Below are 17976 nucleotides of genomic sequence, written 5' to 3'. Positions count from 1 at the left end.
CTCCTGGCAGGCCGGGCCGGTTTGTTTACCTGCTGCGTCCGCAGGTTCGCCCCATCGTGGCTCCCACTGGCCACGGTTCGCCGCTCCAGGCAAATGGGGGCTGCAGGAAGGGCAGCCAGCACATCCCTCGGCCCGCACCGCTTCCCACTGCCCCATTGGCCTGGAGCGGTGAACCACAGCCAGTGGGAGCCGCAATCGGCCAAACCTGCGGACACAGCAGGTAAACAAAGTGGCCCGGCCTGCCAGGGGCTTTCCCTGAACAAGCGGCGCACGGGCTCTGAGAACTACTGATCTAGTCCAGTGGCTTGCACTCATGGCAGGACTAAGTATTATCTCTAGACCATCCCTGACACGTGTTTGTCTAACCAGCTCTTAAAAACCTCCAATGACAGAGATTCCACCACCTCCTTAGGCAATTTATTCCATGCTTAACCACCCTGATAGGAAGTTTTTCCTACTGTCCAACCTAAACCTCCCTGGCTGCCATTTAAGCCCATTGCTTCTTGTCCTATCCTCAGAGGTTAAGAGGAACAATTCTTCTCCCTCCTCCTTGTAACAACCTTTTATGTACCTGAAAACTGTTATCGTCCCCTCTCAGCCTTCTCTTCTCCAGACTAAACAAACCCAATTTTTAAAATCTTCCCTCATAGGTCATGTTTTCTAGATCTTTAATTATTTTTGTTGCTCTTCTCTGGACTTTCTCCAATTTGTCCACATCTCTCCTGAAATGTGGTGCCCAAAACTGGATACAGTACTCCAGTTGAAGCCTAATCAGCACCGAGTAGAGCAGAAGAATTACTTCTTGTGTCTTGCTTACAACACTCCTACTAATATAACCCAGAATGATGTTTGCTTTTATTGCAACAGTATTACACTGTTGACTCTCACTTAGCTTGTGAGCCACTACGATACCCAGATCCTTTTCCGCACTACTCCTTCCTAGGCAGTCATTTCCCATTTTATGTGTGTGCAACTGTCAAACAGATAGCTAAGGGTTAATGTTTCTTTCACCTGTAAAGGGTTAACAAAGGGAACCAAACACCTGACCAGAGGACCAATCAGGAAACTGGATTTTTTCAAAAGCTGAGGGAGGGAATGTTTGGGTGTGTGTCTTTGTCTGGCTCTCAGCTATCTTCAAGCTTCTAATCTTCAGTTTCCAAGTTGTAAGCACAAAGGTAGAAAAATAATAGGCTGTAATTGTTTTTTTGTATTTACATCCGCACTACTCCTTCCTAGGCAGTCATTTCCCATTTTATGTGTGTGCAACTGATTGTTCCGTTGTAAGTGGAGTACTTTACATTTGTCCTTATTGAATTTCATCCTATTTACTTCAGACCATTTCTCCAGTTTGTCCAGATCATTTTGAATTTTAATCCTATCCTCCAAAGCACTTGCAACCCCTCCAAGCTTGGTATCATCCACAAACTTTATAAGTGTACTCTGTGCCATTATCTAAATCATTGATGAAGATATTGAACAGAACTGGACCCAGATTTGATCTCTGCGTTATGCCCTTCCAGCATCATTGTGAACCACTGATAACTACTCTCTCTACTCTCCAGTCAGTTTTTCACCCACCTTATAGTAGCTCCATTTAGTATGCATTTCCCTAGTTTATTTATGAGAAGGTCATGAGGGACAGTTAACAAAATCTTTACTAAAGTTAAGATATACCATGTCTACCGCTCCCCCCCTACCCTCATTCACAAAGCTTGTTACCCTGTCAAAAAAATCTATCAAGTTGGTTTGACACGATTTGTTCTTGACAAATTCATGTTGACTGTTACTTACTATCTTATGATCTTCTAGATGTTTGCAAATTGATTGCTTAATTATTTGCTCCATTATCTTTCCGGGTACAGAAGTTAAACTGGCTGGTCTGTAATTCCCCAGGCTGTCCTTATTTCCCTTTTTATAGATGGGCACTATATTTGCTGTTTCCCAGTCTCCTGGAATCTCTCCCATCTTCCATGACTTTTCAAAGATAATTGCTAATGGCTCAGATATTGCCTCAGTCAGTTCCTTGACAGGATTGGGGCCAAAACAAGTGGTTGTGTGTCAGCCAAAACAAGCGGTTGTGTGGCTTACGGTGGGTAAACCTGGTTTTTGTTAATGGTAAAAATCAGACAAAAGGACACAATATGGGATGAAGCAAAATACAAAGCTTCTGGGAGCAGGGAAAATAATATCTCTCTGCGATATTGCCAGCTTGTTTGATTTCTAGCACGAATTTTGCTGTGTTTGGTGTTTTTTGTAAAGCTCCAGCTGCTGGAGGCGTGTGATGAGGTGAGAACCTCCACTTTCAGTTTTAAAAAAGTAACTTTCCAGCCTATATGGGTGCAGAGAAAAGCTTGGAAACATGACTGGAGACAGGTGGAGGCTAACAAACCAAGAGGCAAATGGAAAGCTCCTCATATGAATATATATTTTTAAGAGCCTATGATGTTTAAACCAATCTCATTATTTTCTGAAGCCTGACTCATGATTTTTGAACTCTTGGGGTTGGCGGTACTGTATACTCGCCTCAGAGAGTCACTGTGGGATCAATTAGATAATGTTCGTAAAGAGCTTTGAAGAAGAAAAGTGCTATAAAATGTGTGCTAGGTTTTATTAAAGCATAACATGCACAGAAATGAAGGTATCCTCTCCACTAAACAAATTTGGATTAGCTAAAATACTCATTTGTAAGAGCTCAACGTCTCACGAAGAGATGGATGTGTAAGTGAATTACTTTTTTCCTTATGGAACATCCAAACCTTACTTCATTAAACATGTTCAGGAATAAATAACAAAGTACCCAGTTGATTGAATCTCAATAAAAGGACTCAACTAAAAAATAAAAAAAAGGCTAAAGAAATGAACAAATTTCCACCCATCTCTTTTACCAGGCCTTGTGGCATGCTTTGGAGCCCATCTGGACTTTGTCAGCATCAACGATGTAAGCCGCTGTTCTAGCTAAACTAGTACAAAATTGTAGTGTAAACAACAAAGCTGCTATACACTGCAGTGTGCATTGGTACAGTTTACTCTGGTTTCAAGCAAGGGTGAGCTGCACCTTTACTGCTTGCAGTAAATTGGCTAGTTTATGCTCGGGATTGTTTTTGTAGCTGCCCACTCATGGCTATTACTGGGGCAAATCCTCAATGTTGATAACACTGTCTCCTTTGGGAAAAAGAGTGGGGTGAGTGCAGAATTGAAGACCCTACACAGTATGAACACCCCGCCTTCCTCTGGCCGCCAAATATTCAGAAGTAAGGGGAGAGAGCAAGTGTTCTCCTAAATTACTCTAAAAATACAATACAATCAATACCAGCTTTTCCTCCAGGGCTTTAAGCTGGCACTTTGAAAGTTTCTGGATGGGGTTAATACTTGGAGCATCTCTTTGTCCAGAAGGTTAAACACATCCATTCTGCTCACTAAACCCTCATCTCCACATGTAGGGGGGGAAGGGGTGCACATACACAGTCCAATTCCAATCTTATTTTACATTGAGCTGCTCCTGATTTATGCTAGCAGAGCTGTGAACAAAATCTGAACCAGTGAGTAATCTCTCACATGCTCCATTAAGAATAAAATAGCCTTGGAAGAAAATATCACCTGCTGTTAGATTTCCCCTCACTTCTGCAAAGGGCAGTACTGTTGTCTGCAGCAGCAGCTGCTAGTGTTGTTATAGTAAGAAAGCATCACTCCACTTTCTTTTAGGCTTTTGCCTCTACTTTTCTGAGTGCTCAATGCTACCGAACTAGGAGCACACAGGGCTTGATCCTGCTTCACTGAAGTCAATGGGAATTTTGCCATTGATTTTAATGGGAGCAGGACTGAGCTCAGGTTTTGAATGTTATATATACATTGCAAGCCTGCATTAACTCTATGCTTTGGTATAGATATAAGGGCATGTAGTAAATACTATAGTTAGTGTTGCAAAGGCAATTAAAACCCTTGTTTTAATTTTCTCAAGACTTTCTCAAAAACATGTATCACACTTTCATACAGACAGCTGCAGCTCATAAGAGGTTTGTGGATTTCTGCCCCCAAACTCTGGAAATTCTGATAAGACTCCAAGGCCAGAAGGGATCATTGTGATCATTTAGTCTGACCTACAATTACTTCCTGTGTTGGCTTATCAGATATCCCAATGCGGAGCAGCTATGGAAATACCTAAACATAAAATAAATGAACCTCTCTCTTGGGAGCCTTCAGATGTCTCCTTGTTGTGATGAAAGCCAGTTCCCTTTCTTGTCTTGTAGAACTGATAAATGAAATTGTTTTTAATTGTTCACTTTATTAATGTAAGTTCTGTTCACCATTTACTACACTTGCCTGCATTGTAACTTCTGTTCACTGTTTGATTTTGTATTTTATATGACTTGGCATTGTGCCTCTCTCATACAACTTTGTATTAGAAAATTGGTAGAAAACTTTGTATCAAATGTTATAGCCCCTAAGGATAGTATAGTTAAAGTGAAAGAAACAGGTGCCTTTTTGCTAGAAGTAGAATAAAATCTCTCCCCCCACACACTCTGTAATCAATTGCCCCATTGACTGAATAAGGTGTGAATGAGTGAGGCTTGGAAGACACCCACCTCCAGACAGCTACAACAGTTGAAGAGGGAATGGAAGCCAGAGCAAAGGCGACAATCGAACTTGTCAAGTGGGCCCAATAAAAAAAAGCAGACATATTGACAGACCTCAGGGATTAGAAGCAAGCACCTTCTTTAGAAAACGCCCTCTTTGAGCAGCATGGGACAACACCCAGAAAAAAAGCAGCACAAAGACCAACGGACACAGACCCAGATTTTGAATCTGGTCTGGATTTGCATAAGAGGGAAGCTGCTATAAATACAAGGTGTCTTGCAGAAGGACCCTGGGTCTCGTCTTGTCACCATCGGAGCATCGATCCGGATCGGCAGAAGCCCGGCTCCACCCCTCCCCCATCTAACTCACCTGGCCAGTGCAGTTAAGGGGAGCAACTAGTTGGTAACAACAGCAAGACGAAGTGTGTTTGTGTCTGTGTGTGTGAATGCATGACTGTAATGTATCATATGCATATGATAGAGTATTAATTAATACCTGTATTACTAATAAATGTGGCGTTTTGCCTTAATCCCCCTGAAAAGATCCCGTATAGTACTTCAAGTACAACAGTCTTCCCCTATCAGTAGTTGCTGCATGTGTTTGTATTTCCAAAAGCACAGCACTGACAGACTCCCCACCTCACCCCATTGTATTTACAACCTCCCCAACCTCTCACCTTGGACTGTGAGTGAAGACTGTAAACATCCTTATCTGTTACCAGCAAGCTTGTAGTTATTTATCTCTGCCTGTGCAGTCAGCAAAAATATCTCCACTCATAAAGTTTTATTCTCTTTGTCTTTTCTTACTTATTCTTTCCCATCCTGCAATGAATTACTGATCACTTTATTTTCTTCGGCACTCGGCAGAAAGTACATTTTTTTTTAAAAAAAGAAAGTTGTGCTTTTTGCTGCATCATCAGACATCCTTACCATACTGCCAAATTCTGATTTAAATTATAGCAATAAATGTCTGGAGCAACTCCATGGACTTTAGTGGAAATTCTCTAGTTTTAGGCCCTGATGACACAAGTTATTGTGCATGGGCCATAACTTGTAGGATTGGGACCTCACACGGGTGTACCAAAGATCAGAACCTGGCCTATTATCTCTATTTTCCTACCTGTATTGAATTCTGATGAGCTCCTACTCAATGTGTAGCATTTAGGTGTTAAGATGTCTTTTCCCATTCTTCTTGTTTCCATTTCTGGGCAATATATTTATCCTCAAATACTACTTATTTATGTTAATCCTGTAGCAATTTTACCAGGACTTTTAAATTTATTTCCTTTACAAATACATTTTCCTGAAGAGACAATTTTCTTTCATAACACTCTATTTCTAGTATTTTTCTCCTTGTTGAAAATTCTGTTACTTTAGTTTTCACATTTTTATGGTAAATTCAGACTTTTGCATTCTCTCTATCCCAGAATCTTTGCTTAAATCATCTGTAATGTATATTATCTGCATTTTGTTTCAAGACTGTAGTGAATTCTGAGACTATGCTTCCCCCAGACTCTGAACTGTATGTTTTCCATTTCACTTTTGTACCATGTAGCAAATTTTGCAGGGTCAGTAAAAAATTCATTCTTGTGGTTTTTCTTTGGTTGTTGGACTGCTACAATTTTGTCCTCTGAGTACATCATCTGTGTCATCAATTTTTACACTTCCTATGTTCCCTGTTTTAGGCTCATCATAAAATGGGATGTAGTCAATAAATCCTGTACCAATTATGTTTATTTTTCAGGTCATATTTCTATCTTGTGGGGGTCTAGACTGGTTGTGTTGTCCTGAGTTCATTGGAGAGTAGTTACTCCTGGCTCATAATTACACGAAAATTGAATTGTCTCCGGGCACGTCTACACTTGAAATGCAAAAGTGGCATAGTTGCACTGCTGCAGTGCTTCAGGGTATGGCTACATTAGAAATTTCAAAGCGCTGCCCCGGCAGCGCTGTGGGAGCGCTGCCACGGCAGCGCTTTGAAGTGTGAGTGTAGTCAGAGCCACAGCGCTGGGAGAGAGCTCTCCCAGCACTGCTTGTAAACCACATCCCTTATGGGTGTAGCGTGCAGCGCTGGGAGCCGCGCTTCCAGCGCTGCTGCCCTGATTACACTGACACTTTACAGCGCTGCATCTTGCAGCGCTCAGGGGGGTGTTTTTTCACACCCCTGAGCATGAAAGTTGCAGCGCTGTAAAGTGCCAATGTGGCCAAGCCCTCAGTGTAGAGACTACCAATGACGATGGGAGCGGTTCTCCTGTCAGCATAGGTAATTCACCTCCCCAAGAGGTGGTAGCTAGGTGGATGGAAGAATTCTTCCACTGACCTAGTGCTTTCTACCCCAAGGGTTATGTCAGCTTAACTACACCTCTCAGGGGTGCGGATTTTTCACACTCCTGAGCAACAAAACTGGGTCAATCTAATTTTTTAGTGTAGACCAGGCCTTAGGCTACATCTATACTTAAGATGCTACAGCTGCAGAATTGCAGTGCTCTGCTGCTGTAGCACTTCAGTGTAGGAGAGGGCTGTTGCAGGGGGGGAAGCAGCTACTAGGCTGATTGGGGAAGTAGGCACAGCTGGGAGCCACACCCCAAACAGACCACAGCTGGCCCCTATAAAAAGGCTTTGAGCCAAGAGCTTTGATCTGAGGATTTCAATAACTCAGACATAGGTGAGGGGTTTGTTACAGGAGTGAGATTTTGTAGCCTGCGTTGTGCAGGAGATCAGACTAGATGATCATAATGGTCCCTTCTGACCTTAAAGTCTATGAGTCTATGTAACTTTTCAGTGCAGATGAGCCCTCATTTTGTGGCCACAAGAAGAGGAATGGACTGAGAAAACTCCACTTGTATGTGGCTTTGCTAAGAAAAATCAGGCTCAGGCAAACTGCACAAAACTGTTTTCCTGGTAAGAAGTCCATATGACCTGCTCCTTGTGTGACTTAGCCCCAAGTGTGCAAACACTATGTACTAAGACTCTGGTTCAGCAAGGTTTTTAAGAGCTTGTGCCTTTCTGTAAACACGAGTACAGTAATTCCTCACTTAAAGTCGTCCCAGTTAACATTGTTAACGTTGCTGATCAGTTAGGGAACATGCTCGTTTAAAGTTGTGTAATGCTCCCTTCCTAACATCATTTGGCAGCCACCTGCTTTGTCTACTGCTTGCAGGAAGAGCAGCCTGTTGCAGCTAGCTGGTGGGGCTTGGAACCAGGGTGGACCAGCAGCCCCCCATCAGCTCTCCGCTCCCTAAATTCCCTGTGTAGCAGCTGTCTCTCCCCCACTGCCATGTGCTGCTCCTGCCCTTTGCCTTGGAGCTGCTCCCTGAGACTCCTGCTTGCTGTGTGGGGGAGAGGGAAGGAAGACAGGGGCTAATGTCAGGGTGTCCCCCTGCTCCCCACTTACCTTATCTTCCATAGAGTAGGGGGGACACACCAGGGCTCAGAACAGAGGGAGCTTGCAGCAGGTGCAGTCTCAGCAAGCTGATCTAATTAACAAGGCAGTGTACTTAAAGGGGAAATGTGCATATCTCCCTTCGTTCCTGCTGCCTCATAGAGTGAGACAGTTAACCCTTGAGGGCTCAGCCAATTGCTAGTTCATTATTTAGCAGTAAGGGAAATATCTCACCCTCAACCAACCCCTCCTCCACCTCAACCAAGCTTCACAATCATCATCAATGTGTACCGGTATTAAATTGTTTGTTTAAAACTTATACTCTGTGTGTGTGTGTGTGTGTGTGTATATCTATATCTATATCTATATAGTCTTTTGTCTGGTGAAAAAAATTTCCCTGGAACCTAACCCTCCCATTTACATTAAATTCTTATGGGGAAACTGGATTCGCTTAACATCGTTTCACTTAAAGTCACATTTTTCAGGAACATAACTATGTTAAGTGAGGAGTTACTGTAGTCCCATTTACTTCTATGGGGCTGCTTCTGAGTTTAAAGTTGGGCACATCCTTTCTCTCTTGATAAATCAAGGCCATTCTTATGCAGGTAGTCCTACTAAAGCCAGTGGTAATATCATGTGTGTAAAGATAAGCATGTGGATAACTGTCTGCAGAATCAGGAGCTTAGGCCCACATCCTTAAAGGTAGTTGGTTAGGCGTTGGTCTGCTCAGTGGTGTAACATCTAACCCCTAGGTTGACTTGCTTCCCAGCGGAATTTTCAGTCCTGAGCTAGGAGCCCAGGCTACACACATTGCATGGAGAGACTTAGGTGCCTATGGAAGGCATCATCAGAAGCCAGTGTAATGGTTGCTGCTACTCAGTGCTGTAGTACATCAAACCTATAGGGCAGTGGTACGTATACCCTGTGGGTACGCAGAGGTCTTCCAAGGGATACATCAACTCAGCTAGATATTTACCTAAATTTACAACAGGCTACATAAAAAGCACTAGCGAAGTCAGCACAAACTAAAATTGCATGCAAACACTTGTTTATACTGCTCTATATACTATACACAGAAATGTAAGTACAATATTTATATTCCAATTGATTATTTTATAATTATATGGTAAAAATGAGACAGCCAGCAATTTCTCAGTAATAGTGTGCTATGACACTTTTGTGTTTTCATGTCTGATTTTGCAAGCAAATAGTTTTTAAGTGAGGTGAAACTTGGGGTACGCAAGACAAATCAGAGTCCTGAAAGGGGTGCCGGAGTCTGGAGATTCAGAGCCACTGCTCTAGGGTGCCAGTAGTGTGACAAGAGCAGGTGCACCACAACTCAGAAGCGAGCACTGGGGCTTTTAGGAGCTAGCCCTGGTAGGTCCCTGTGACCACTCAGACACATGGCTCAAGAAAAGGCTATTTTACTAGGGCTGCCAGGAAGGGGAAAGGTTTCAAATACCATAGTACAGAGGTTTAAACAGTTACAGTCCAGAATGAGTGATAATGGTGTTTGTCCAATTGAGAGTCAGGTCAGGGCTCTTCAGGCCTAGTGCCTGGGATGTCCTCTCTGGTCCAGAGTCTATTCAAAGCAAATAGGAGCTTGCGGGTTGCCAAGCCAGTCTCAGTTATTGTCTCTCATTGGGGCCCCTCTGCACTGGCTCCCTATCTGGCAGCTGCTGCTTCTTTCCCGTAAGTCCCACACAGACCTGCACATAACTCTAATGTCCAGCACTCACGGACTAGTCTCCATGCCTCCAGATTCTCTCCAGCTCTCCACCTTGCCATGAAGCTGCAGCTTCTGCTTCCCTGCAGCTCCTGGCTTCCATGCAGCCACTGCTCCCAAAACAGAGCCCTGCCACTTCCTGGGTCACGACCTTTCCCCTCATCTGGCTCAGGGAAAGGGAAGTACAGTGGGGAGAGGGTTAATGTGAAACGTACTTCATCGCTTTGCAGATCTATTGCACCAGCAAGCTGAGCGAGAAATTGGCTGAACTAATGAGCAGTGAAATGCTGGGTAGACCCAAGCAGCTGATCTGTCTGATTGACCAGAGATAGGCACTTCCCTCCACTCACGATCCTCAGCCATAAACACTCTCCTGGAGTTAGGCACCTAAGCCTGGTCAGTTGCTTAGGACATCCATACCTTAGCAGCCAAAACTGACTGTCACTGTCTTCTGCTCTCACTTGATACCTCTTACACTAGGACCATGTTTCCCTCTGCCCAGCTGCATGTATGGGATCTTTGCTGCTCCCCCGGCAGCCTGCATGTGGTCCTCCTGCTGTTGAGTGTGACATGTCTCAAGTCTGCTCAGAGCATGTCTACAGGCTCAGGCCTCGTTGGTGAGACAAGCATTCCCCTGCTGAGTTTAAAAATCCTGCTTCAGGGCCTCCAGGGTTTTGCCTTGAGCTCGGGCTTTGAGTTGCTTGTTAGCCAGACATGGCAGTAGTGCTTTGGCTGCTTTGAAAATGCTGATGAATGAAAATTTAGGCACCCAGGGGATTTAGGTGGCTATGGCATTAGGCAACAGCTGAATGATGGCTTTGGAAACGTCAGTGGCTTCTAAATGGTGTACTAGGTACCTAAAGAAACAGATGGGCACCTAAATATCTTCAGGGATCTGGGTCTTAGTCTCTAGTTGGCTGATTTGAGAAACCAACACTACTTTGATTGCGACTAGGGGTCTTTAGCTGGTGTAGGATATTGGCTAAGTTGGTTCAGGAAAAAACAAGATTTTTGATGGACAACCAGCTGGGTAAACATTTTATTATGAAAACTGATTTTTTTAAATTGTTAATTACCTATATCTGTTTATGTAAAAATTAATTAACGAAGATCAAACTAAATACAAGTAGATTCAAACCCCAAAATTAATTGTAGACATGACATACGTAAATCATGTATATTTAATGGTAGTATAGTAAATTCCGCCAGAAAAATAGGCCCAATATAATACAACATCTATGCAACCTAGCCAAGTTTACATTATTATTGAAACATTAACTTTTGTATTTCTTGATCTTTTGCAATTTAACTGCAATCTTAAAGTTGCTTTCACTTAGTTGTTTACCTTTAATTTCTTTGTTGCTCTGAAAGAGAAAACTATGGGAAAGTAGAAATTGCCTATACTTACTTAGAATTGAGCTAGTCCCAATTATGTGTTGAAATTCACCCTTCACTAAAGTGGTTGAGAGGAGGAAGAGGTGAATATTTGGATGACACTATAATAAATAATAATAATTACTCCCTTTGCTGCTGCTATTATCTGTCTTGAAACACCTGTGTGTGTGTATGTGTATATGGATATTTCCTTCTGTAATAATTTTTTAAAATCTTATCTAGGATAATTGTGGACTTCTTAATCAATGGAAACATGTATTTCTTTTCATTTATCATAACTAAAGTCAGCCAATGATTTTACTCAACTTCTCAAAGTAAAACAACAAAAACACTTTTAGGCAAAGATCAGCCATGGAAGATCTCAGCCATGAGGTTATTATTTTGGAAAGCTATACATGTGAAAACCATGTGTGTTATAATGGGGATTGCTCAGTACCTTTAAAGGGAAACTGCTATCTTAAAATTATTATTTGTTTGTATTATTGTAGCACCTAGGAGCTCCAGTCATGGACCAGGACCTTGTTGTGCTAGGTGCTGTCTTGGAGAGGCCAACCTGCACTCCTGTGGCTCACAGACTAGTTAATGGACGATAGAACCTTGAAATTCTAGGTAAAGCAGTGGAGATACATACCTATACCCCGCCTCTCTTGGCTTGGCAAAATTTGATTTGTTAAAAATAATTTTGACAGATAATACAGATGTTTACTTTTAAGCATTTTTTCCAGTTTTAATCAATTTACATTTTAACAGCTGCAGGAAATTATAGGGGGTCAGACAATAATTGTTTAATGACAGTACACACTGAGATTCAAAAAATTAAAGCTTTATAATTGTTATAACACAAACTGTTAACATATGTCAAAATTTTAGCCTTAAATCAAACTCTATTAAGTTCTGAAGCAGCGTTTTTCTTATGCTGCCTATCTGTAAATTTCAGTTATTATTGGTGGAAATATTTTTTGTTGATTTGTGTGTGTATGGTGAAATTTACATTAATCAAATTTTACAGATAAAAATCTAATCTTTCCAAACCTTTACATACAGATTTTAAAGAAATAAATAGATTTTTAGTGAGTACCAGTAATGAGGCATAAAATAAAAAATGGTTACAAGAAAAATAAAGATAAAACACTTTCTAATATCTACTTAAAAAACTCTTGTACCATCAGGCTTTCATGCTCCAGCAGATTACTGACCAAACTCTTTAGGTCAGGATTGCCACCCCCACCCCGTGCCCTACACCCAGAGTCCAATGGCTGTTTTCCTTTGTCTTGTAAGGTGCAATGCCAGAGACAGACAGGGAGGAAGGTGGGGTGCTTGTGCCTCTTTTTTATAGTTTCAGTCCCCCTGTTGAAAAACGTTTCCAGGTGAGAACCAGGAGACAAAGAGTTTATGTGGAAGGATATTCCTGCTGTTTTTTTCTACCTGTTTGAGCTTCCTTTATTTTCCCTTCCTGCTTGATGATTCTGTTTACTGCTTAAATTCAAATTAAGGCAAGCATACAGTCCTTTATTTAGGACAGACCTGTTTGCAACATCTTCTTGGGCAGGGCTATGGGCTTTGGAACACAGGTTAATAATATTATACAAGGGAATCATAACTTTACATACAAGGTTGCCAAACATATGTTATCAGGACAATACTGTCCAACCAATTATGAATTTTCAAATGATACCTCAGTAGGCATACTTTGTACAAAGATTATTACAATAAGATGTAGGGTGTGAATACGGAGTGTATTCCACCACAGTAAACTTCTTTTTTTCTTTCATATATGGGTGCTATTCACACTAACATTTTTAGTACCAAAAGACCACCATCAAAATAACTAGAGGAAGGAAGGTTTCCATCACCAATATGCCCTCATTGCAGTAAGGAGAATGACGAGTCAAGCCATTCAAAATAAGGTGCATCTACAAAGTCGGCGAGAAAGAGCTTTCGGAAAAGGGTAATGTGAAATGTAATACATGTAATCTGTTTTACCTACTCTGGCCCTGGCAATGATAAAATCATTCCAAATAGTTCAAATCAAGAATAAGATGCTCACTGAATAATAAAATTGTCAACTTTTGCACAACCTCTTATTGCATTTGATAGCATGCAAATAATGCTTTTGGGTAAGGAGTAATAATATGAGAATGATAAGTAAAGAGCTGTCTTATCACAGGCTCAAGTTAACATTTATTATTGGCGTATCCAAAGTCCAAACTCCATCCTACACTCCCTGCAAACTCAGTAACCTAGGCTTCAGGACATATGACTGCCAATGCCCTCTGACTCACCTTCACATTGGGTCTGCTTGAGAGCATAGCTTCCCCTCCTGCATACTCTGTGGTAATCAGGATGTTGCTACTCTTCATAGATGTAACATCACAGGCTGGATTGGAAACTGGTATAGCTGGAGAGGCAATAGCAACTCCCCGAGAAACTATTGGAGGAATCCCCCTCATTTTACCATCCCCCTGTAATGAGAAATAACTGTTCCTCCATTAGTCAAGGGTCTTATCTATATTTAGGATCTTACATGGCTTGCATTACTGCCGTGAATGAGTCAACAGCTCCTTTAGCTTTTTGAGAAGATCAAAACACCAAATATGAAGCAAGAAGGAAACATTCTGGCCCTGGAGGATTTGTGTAGGAATATCCTACTAGAAACAAGAAGAGAGAGACACACACAAAAACAGCTCATGAAGCTACTGAATGCTGATAAGCTTCTGCATCTTGGTTGCCTTCTTTTTCAACTCTGTTCTTTGCAGAAATATTAATAAGTAAAATCATGATTTTGAAAAGCAAGAGGGTTTGTAAATTGGGAAGGTCCATGGACCAACAGCATGTATCTAGTTAGTGTTTGTACCTGGTAATGATTTCTCAGTGCCTAAGTAATTTTAATAGATTCATAGCTGACACTTCTTTTGCTGCCTTTGTTTGTCCACTCCAGGCACAAATATTTATGTATTAATTTCTGCATAAAGACATTTCTTCCTTAACATCTTTTCTACACTCTCTTACTGCATAGTCCTTACCTATGTAGGAACTCCTAAATTTCATCTCAATGTGCTCTGTGTCTTCTTAGATGCACAGCTGAACCTGGAAGGGCTGATTCAGATTAGATTCTATTCTGGTGTAATTTATCTGATGAAGCGCTGAGGTCAGGAAGAAAGTGTAAATTACATCCATTCAGGGCTTGCCTACACAGGGGGCCTAATCCCTAGCTTTAACATAAAATGCACTCATAGTGTGCACATGGCATGGTTTTCAATGCTCTTTCAATGCACATCATTGTGTACACACAGAGACAGCTTGCTGCATACTCAGGGTATGACGTTCTTGGAGGGTATCTCTCGGTCCTTTACTTCATTGCTCAGCAGTTTGCATTCTAGGACTTTTCTCGTTGTTCATTGTGGGATGCATAACGGAAGCCAGGAGATATCAAATTTTTTTTAAAATCTCATGTGTCCTCTGTCTCCATCTCGTACTTCCTTTCTGGTGGACTAGTCCATTTTTTGATTGCTGTGGCCATCATGGACCCAACAATGCTCTGTGCTCGTATGCTTGCAACTGTGAATACGTAGAGGTAGCTTGGGCTATCTTTCAGCACTCAGAGCCAGATGAATTTGACTTTAGACTTTGCCTGTCACAGTACTGAACAGATGATGTGGCAGCAGCAGCTCCTCCAGCAGCATGAAGAAGCGAGAGAAGGACATGGAAGAAGAGGAGGACTCCCATCAACTGATCGTACAGGACAGATTTGTGGTGCAACTTCACCCCATTCAGTGCTGTTTCTGAGCTTGGGAAACCAGTGTGGACTGGTGGGAAAGAATCATTCTGCAGACCTGAGATAACCTGCAGGGGCAAGAGATTTTCAGGGTGAGGAAAGTGACCTTTTTGGAAATATGTGCTGAACTAACCCTGGAGCTACAGAGATGGTGTGCCAGCATGCAATGCCCCATGCCATGGACAAGCAGGTCACTATCTGGAAGCTTTAAAAACCATACACATATCCCTGAATGCCAATGGTCCATAGCCAACCAATTCAGCATAGGGAGATTGACTGCTGGGGCCTTTATCATGGAAAAGGTACTGTTGCACCAGGAAGCTTGGTAATGCTCAAGAGTTTATTGATGGCTTTACAGGCAAGGACTTCCCAAACTATATTGGGGCAACTGATGGGACCGATGTGCCTATTATTTGCCTCCTCCCAACAGGGATTAGAATTTATAAACAGAAAAGGTATTTCTCCAGGGTGCACTCAGGGCTCGTTGACCTCTGTGGCAGGTTTACGGACATAAGTGCAGGGATGTCTGGAAGGGTTCAGGATGCTAGGATCTTTTGAAACTCCACCCACTTTACCTGAACAGAGAGAGGGGTTTGTCTCCAGGATCGCTATGGACATGGCATGCACACGGCACCGATTATCCTGGGAGACATGGCTTATCCTTAGTTTCCCTGGTTAATGAAGCTATTCACAAGCTCCTTGGACAGAAGGAACTGTTGAACTACCACACAGTAGCTGCTGAATAGTAGTGGAATGTGCATTTGGCCATGTGAAAGTGGCTCTGTTTGTGGAATAGGTTGGAAGCCACAGAAAAAAGCCTGTCAAAGATTATAGCAGCATGCTTTATTTTGCACAATATTTGTGAGAGTGAGGGGTAAAGCCTTAATGATGAGTGGGAGGCTGAGATGCAAAGACTTCCTCAGTGATCTGAGCAGCATGCAAGGCATTCCGTAGAAGATGATAACAGGCAGGGCAATAGTGTCTGGAATGCCTATTGCTCTTATTTTGAGTCTGATGCCTGAAACTGTGCAACTGTACATCCAACTGTTATCCTGTGGAGTGGGGCGTGGGATGTATTGTGAGCAATTCAATGTTGTTGATGAGTAGTGGAGGTGTAACATTGTGGCAATCACAGAATCACAGATTATTAGGGTTGGAAGGGACCTCAGGAGATCATCTAGTCCAACCCCCTGCTCAAAGCAGGACCAATCCTCCTTACTTCACCTTCTGTTTTGATTAGATACTTTTGTAAAACTATACATGGAGGATATGGGACAGCTGCATTATGAGTATGGAATAACTTCCATGCAAGGAGAGTTTAAAATGGCTGGAGCTGTTCAGTTTATATGACTATGATAGTGGTTTATAAAATCATGAGTGGTGTGGAGAAAGTGAATAGAGTATAAACTTCAGGTTTAAAAAAAAACAGAAGGAAACACTTCTTCATGCAACACACAGTCAACCTGTGGAACTCCTTGCTGGGGATGTTGTGAAGGCCTGAAGTATAACTGGGTTCAGAAAAGAAGTAGAGTTCATGGAGGATAGGTCCATCAATGGCTATTAGCCAAGATGGTCAGGGATGCAACCCCATGGTTTGGGTTTTCCTTAACCCCCGAATGCCAGAAGTTGGGACTGGACAGAGGATGGACCACTTGATAACTGCCCTGTTCTATTCATTCTCTCTGAAGCATCTGACATTGGCCACTGTTGGAAGACAGGATACAGGCTAGATGGACCCTTGGTCCGACCTAGTATGGCCATTCTTATGTTTTTATTTAAAACAATGATTTTCAGTGTAAAATGCATTGTTGACACCTTTTGAATAACATTTTCAAGGTTTTTATTATTAAAGTCTATGATGCAACACAAATAATCTTTAACTGAAACCGTAATGAAACAGATTGTTTTGTTTCATAATAAAAAAACTTATCTAACAACTAAGAAGAAATGTTTAAAACAGTGAATCAAGATGTGATGGGATCCCCAGGGCGCAGTCTGGGACTGTGGGACCTCTGTGCCTCCTTAGTCTCTCCAGCCTCGACTGTCTCTCTCAATGCTTTGCTAGTGACAAGCAGCAAACCCCTCTGGGCTCTATCATCATTCAGTACAACCACATGTGGAGCCCCACACCCAGCTGGATTGCATGAATGCTCCCAGAGCCACTCATGAATCACACAGAGTAAGGCATCAGCCAAATCCCCCCAGCTTCCAGCCTTGTACCTTAGGAATATACCATCTTGCACTGCTTTTTAGTCTCTTCTGTTGGAGTCTTCAGAGTGTCCTTGTTGCTTGCAGCATAGGTGGGGTCAGGAGAAAGGCCAAGCATGAGGTCACTGTGTTCTGTTTATACCCTTAGTTCATGTGCTTGGAGAACACAAGTCCAGGCAGGTCTGGTGGGCAGTGCTGAGTCATCAGGCAAGGTTGAGCAATTCCCTGGTGTGCCCTTATGCATGTGAGTGCTTGAATTGTAACTCCCTTGCTGGAGTATGGCTGTTGATGGTTGTTTGACACCTGCCTGGGCGCTGGTTAGCTCCCTTGTCCCTGAGGGTCTAATATCTGGGCAATTCCCCAATTCACAGCATATTTTAATGACATCCATAGAACACAATCTCATAACTTCATCTACACTAACAATATACACATTTAGATGGAACAGTGACTTTCAGCAGATCATAACCTTTCCCATCAGACCTCGCATGGCATGCTTTATATGCAATATCACAATGATATGTAAATGAAGAATATAGGGGTTATAAGGTGCTCCCCCAAGGTATAGAATGTCACACAAGACATGAAAGTGGAGCAGTACAGGGCACAACATGGGTGGAAGGGTGAGGAGGGCTTAAAGTCACAATGCCTTTCTCTCTTGTTCATGTGCCTTTTGGTGGTGTGTTGCAAATCTTGAAGTTACTGGGGTGCAAGAGGGTTCACAAGAGCTCAACTCCTAGATGCAACTGTTCTCATTGCCGAGCTTGGGTCTGTAAAAAGATGGCCTCTGGGAGCACTGTTGTGAGGGCACAGCAGGGAGGAGGTGCTGTTGTTGCCAGTAGCCTGTATTGTCCAGGGTCTGCATAACATGGCGAGTGATGGTTTATAGCACTGCATTGCCTGTTTCAGTAATAGC

This window comes from Chelonoidis abingdonii, chromosome 10 (genome assembly GCF_003597395.2).
Source record: "Chelonoidis abingdonii isolate Lonesome George chromosome 10, CheloAbing_2.0, whole genome shotgun sequence".
Lineage (NCBI taxonomy): Eukaryota > Metazoa > Chordata > Testudines > Testudinidae > Chelonoidis > Chelonoidis abingdonii.
This window is presented reverse-complemented; position numbering follows the sequence as displayed.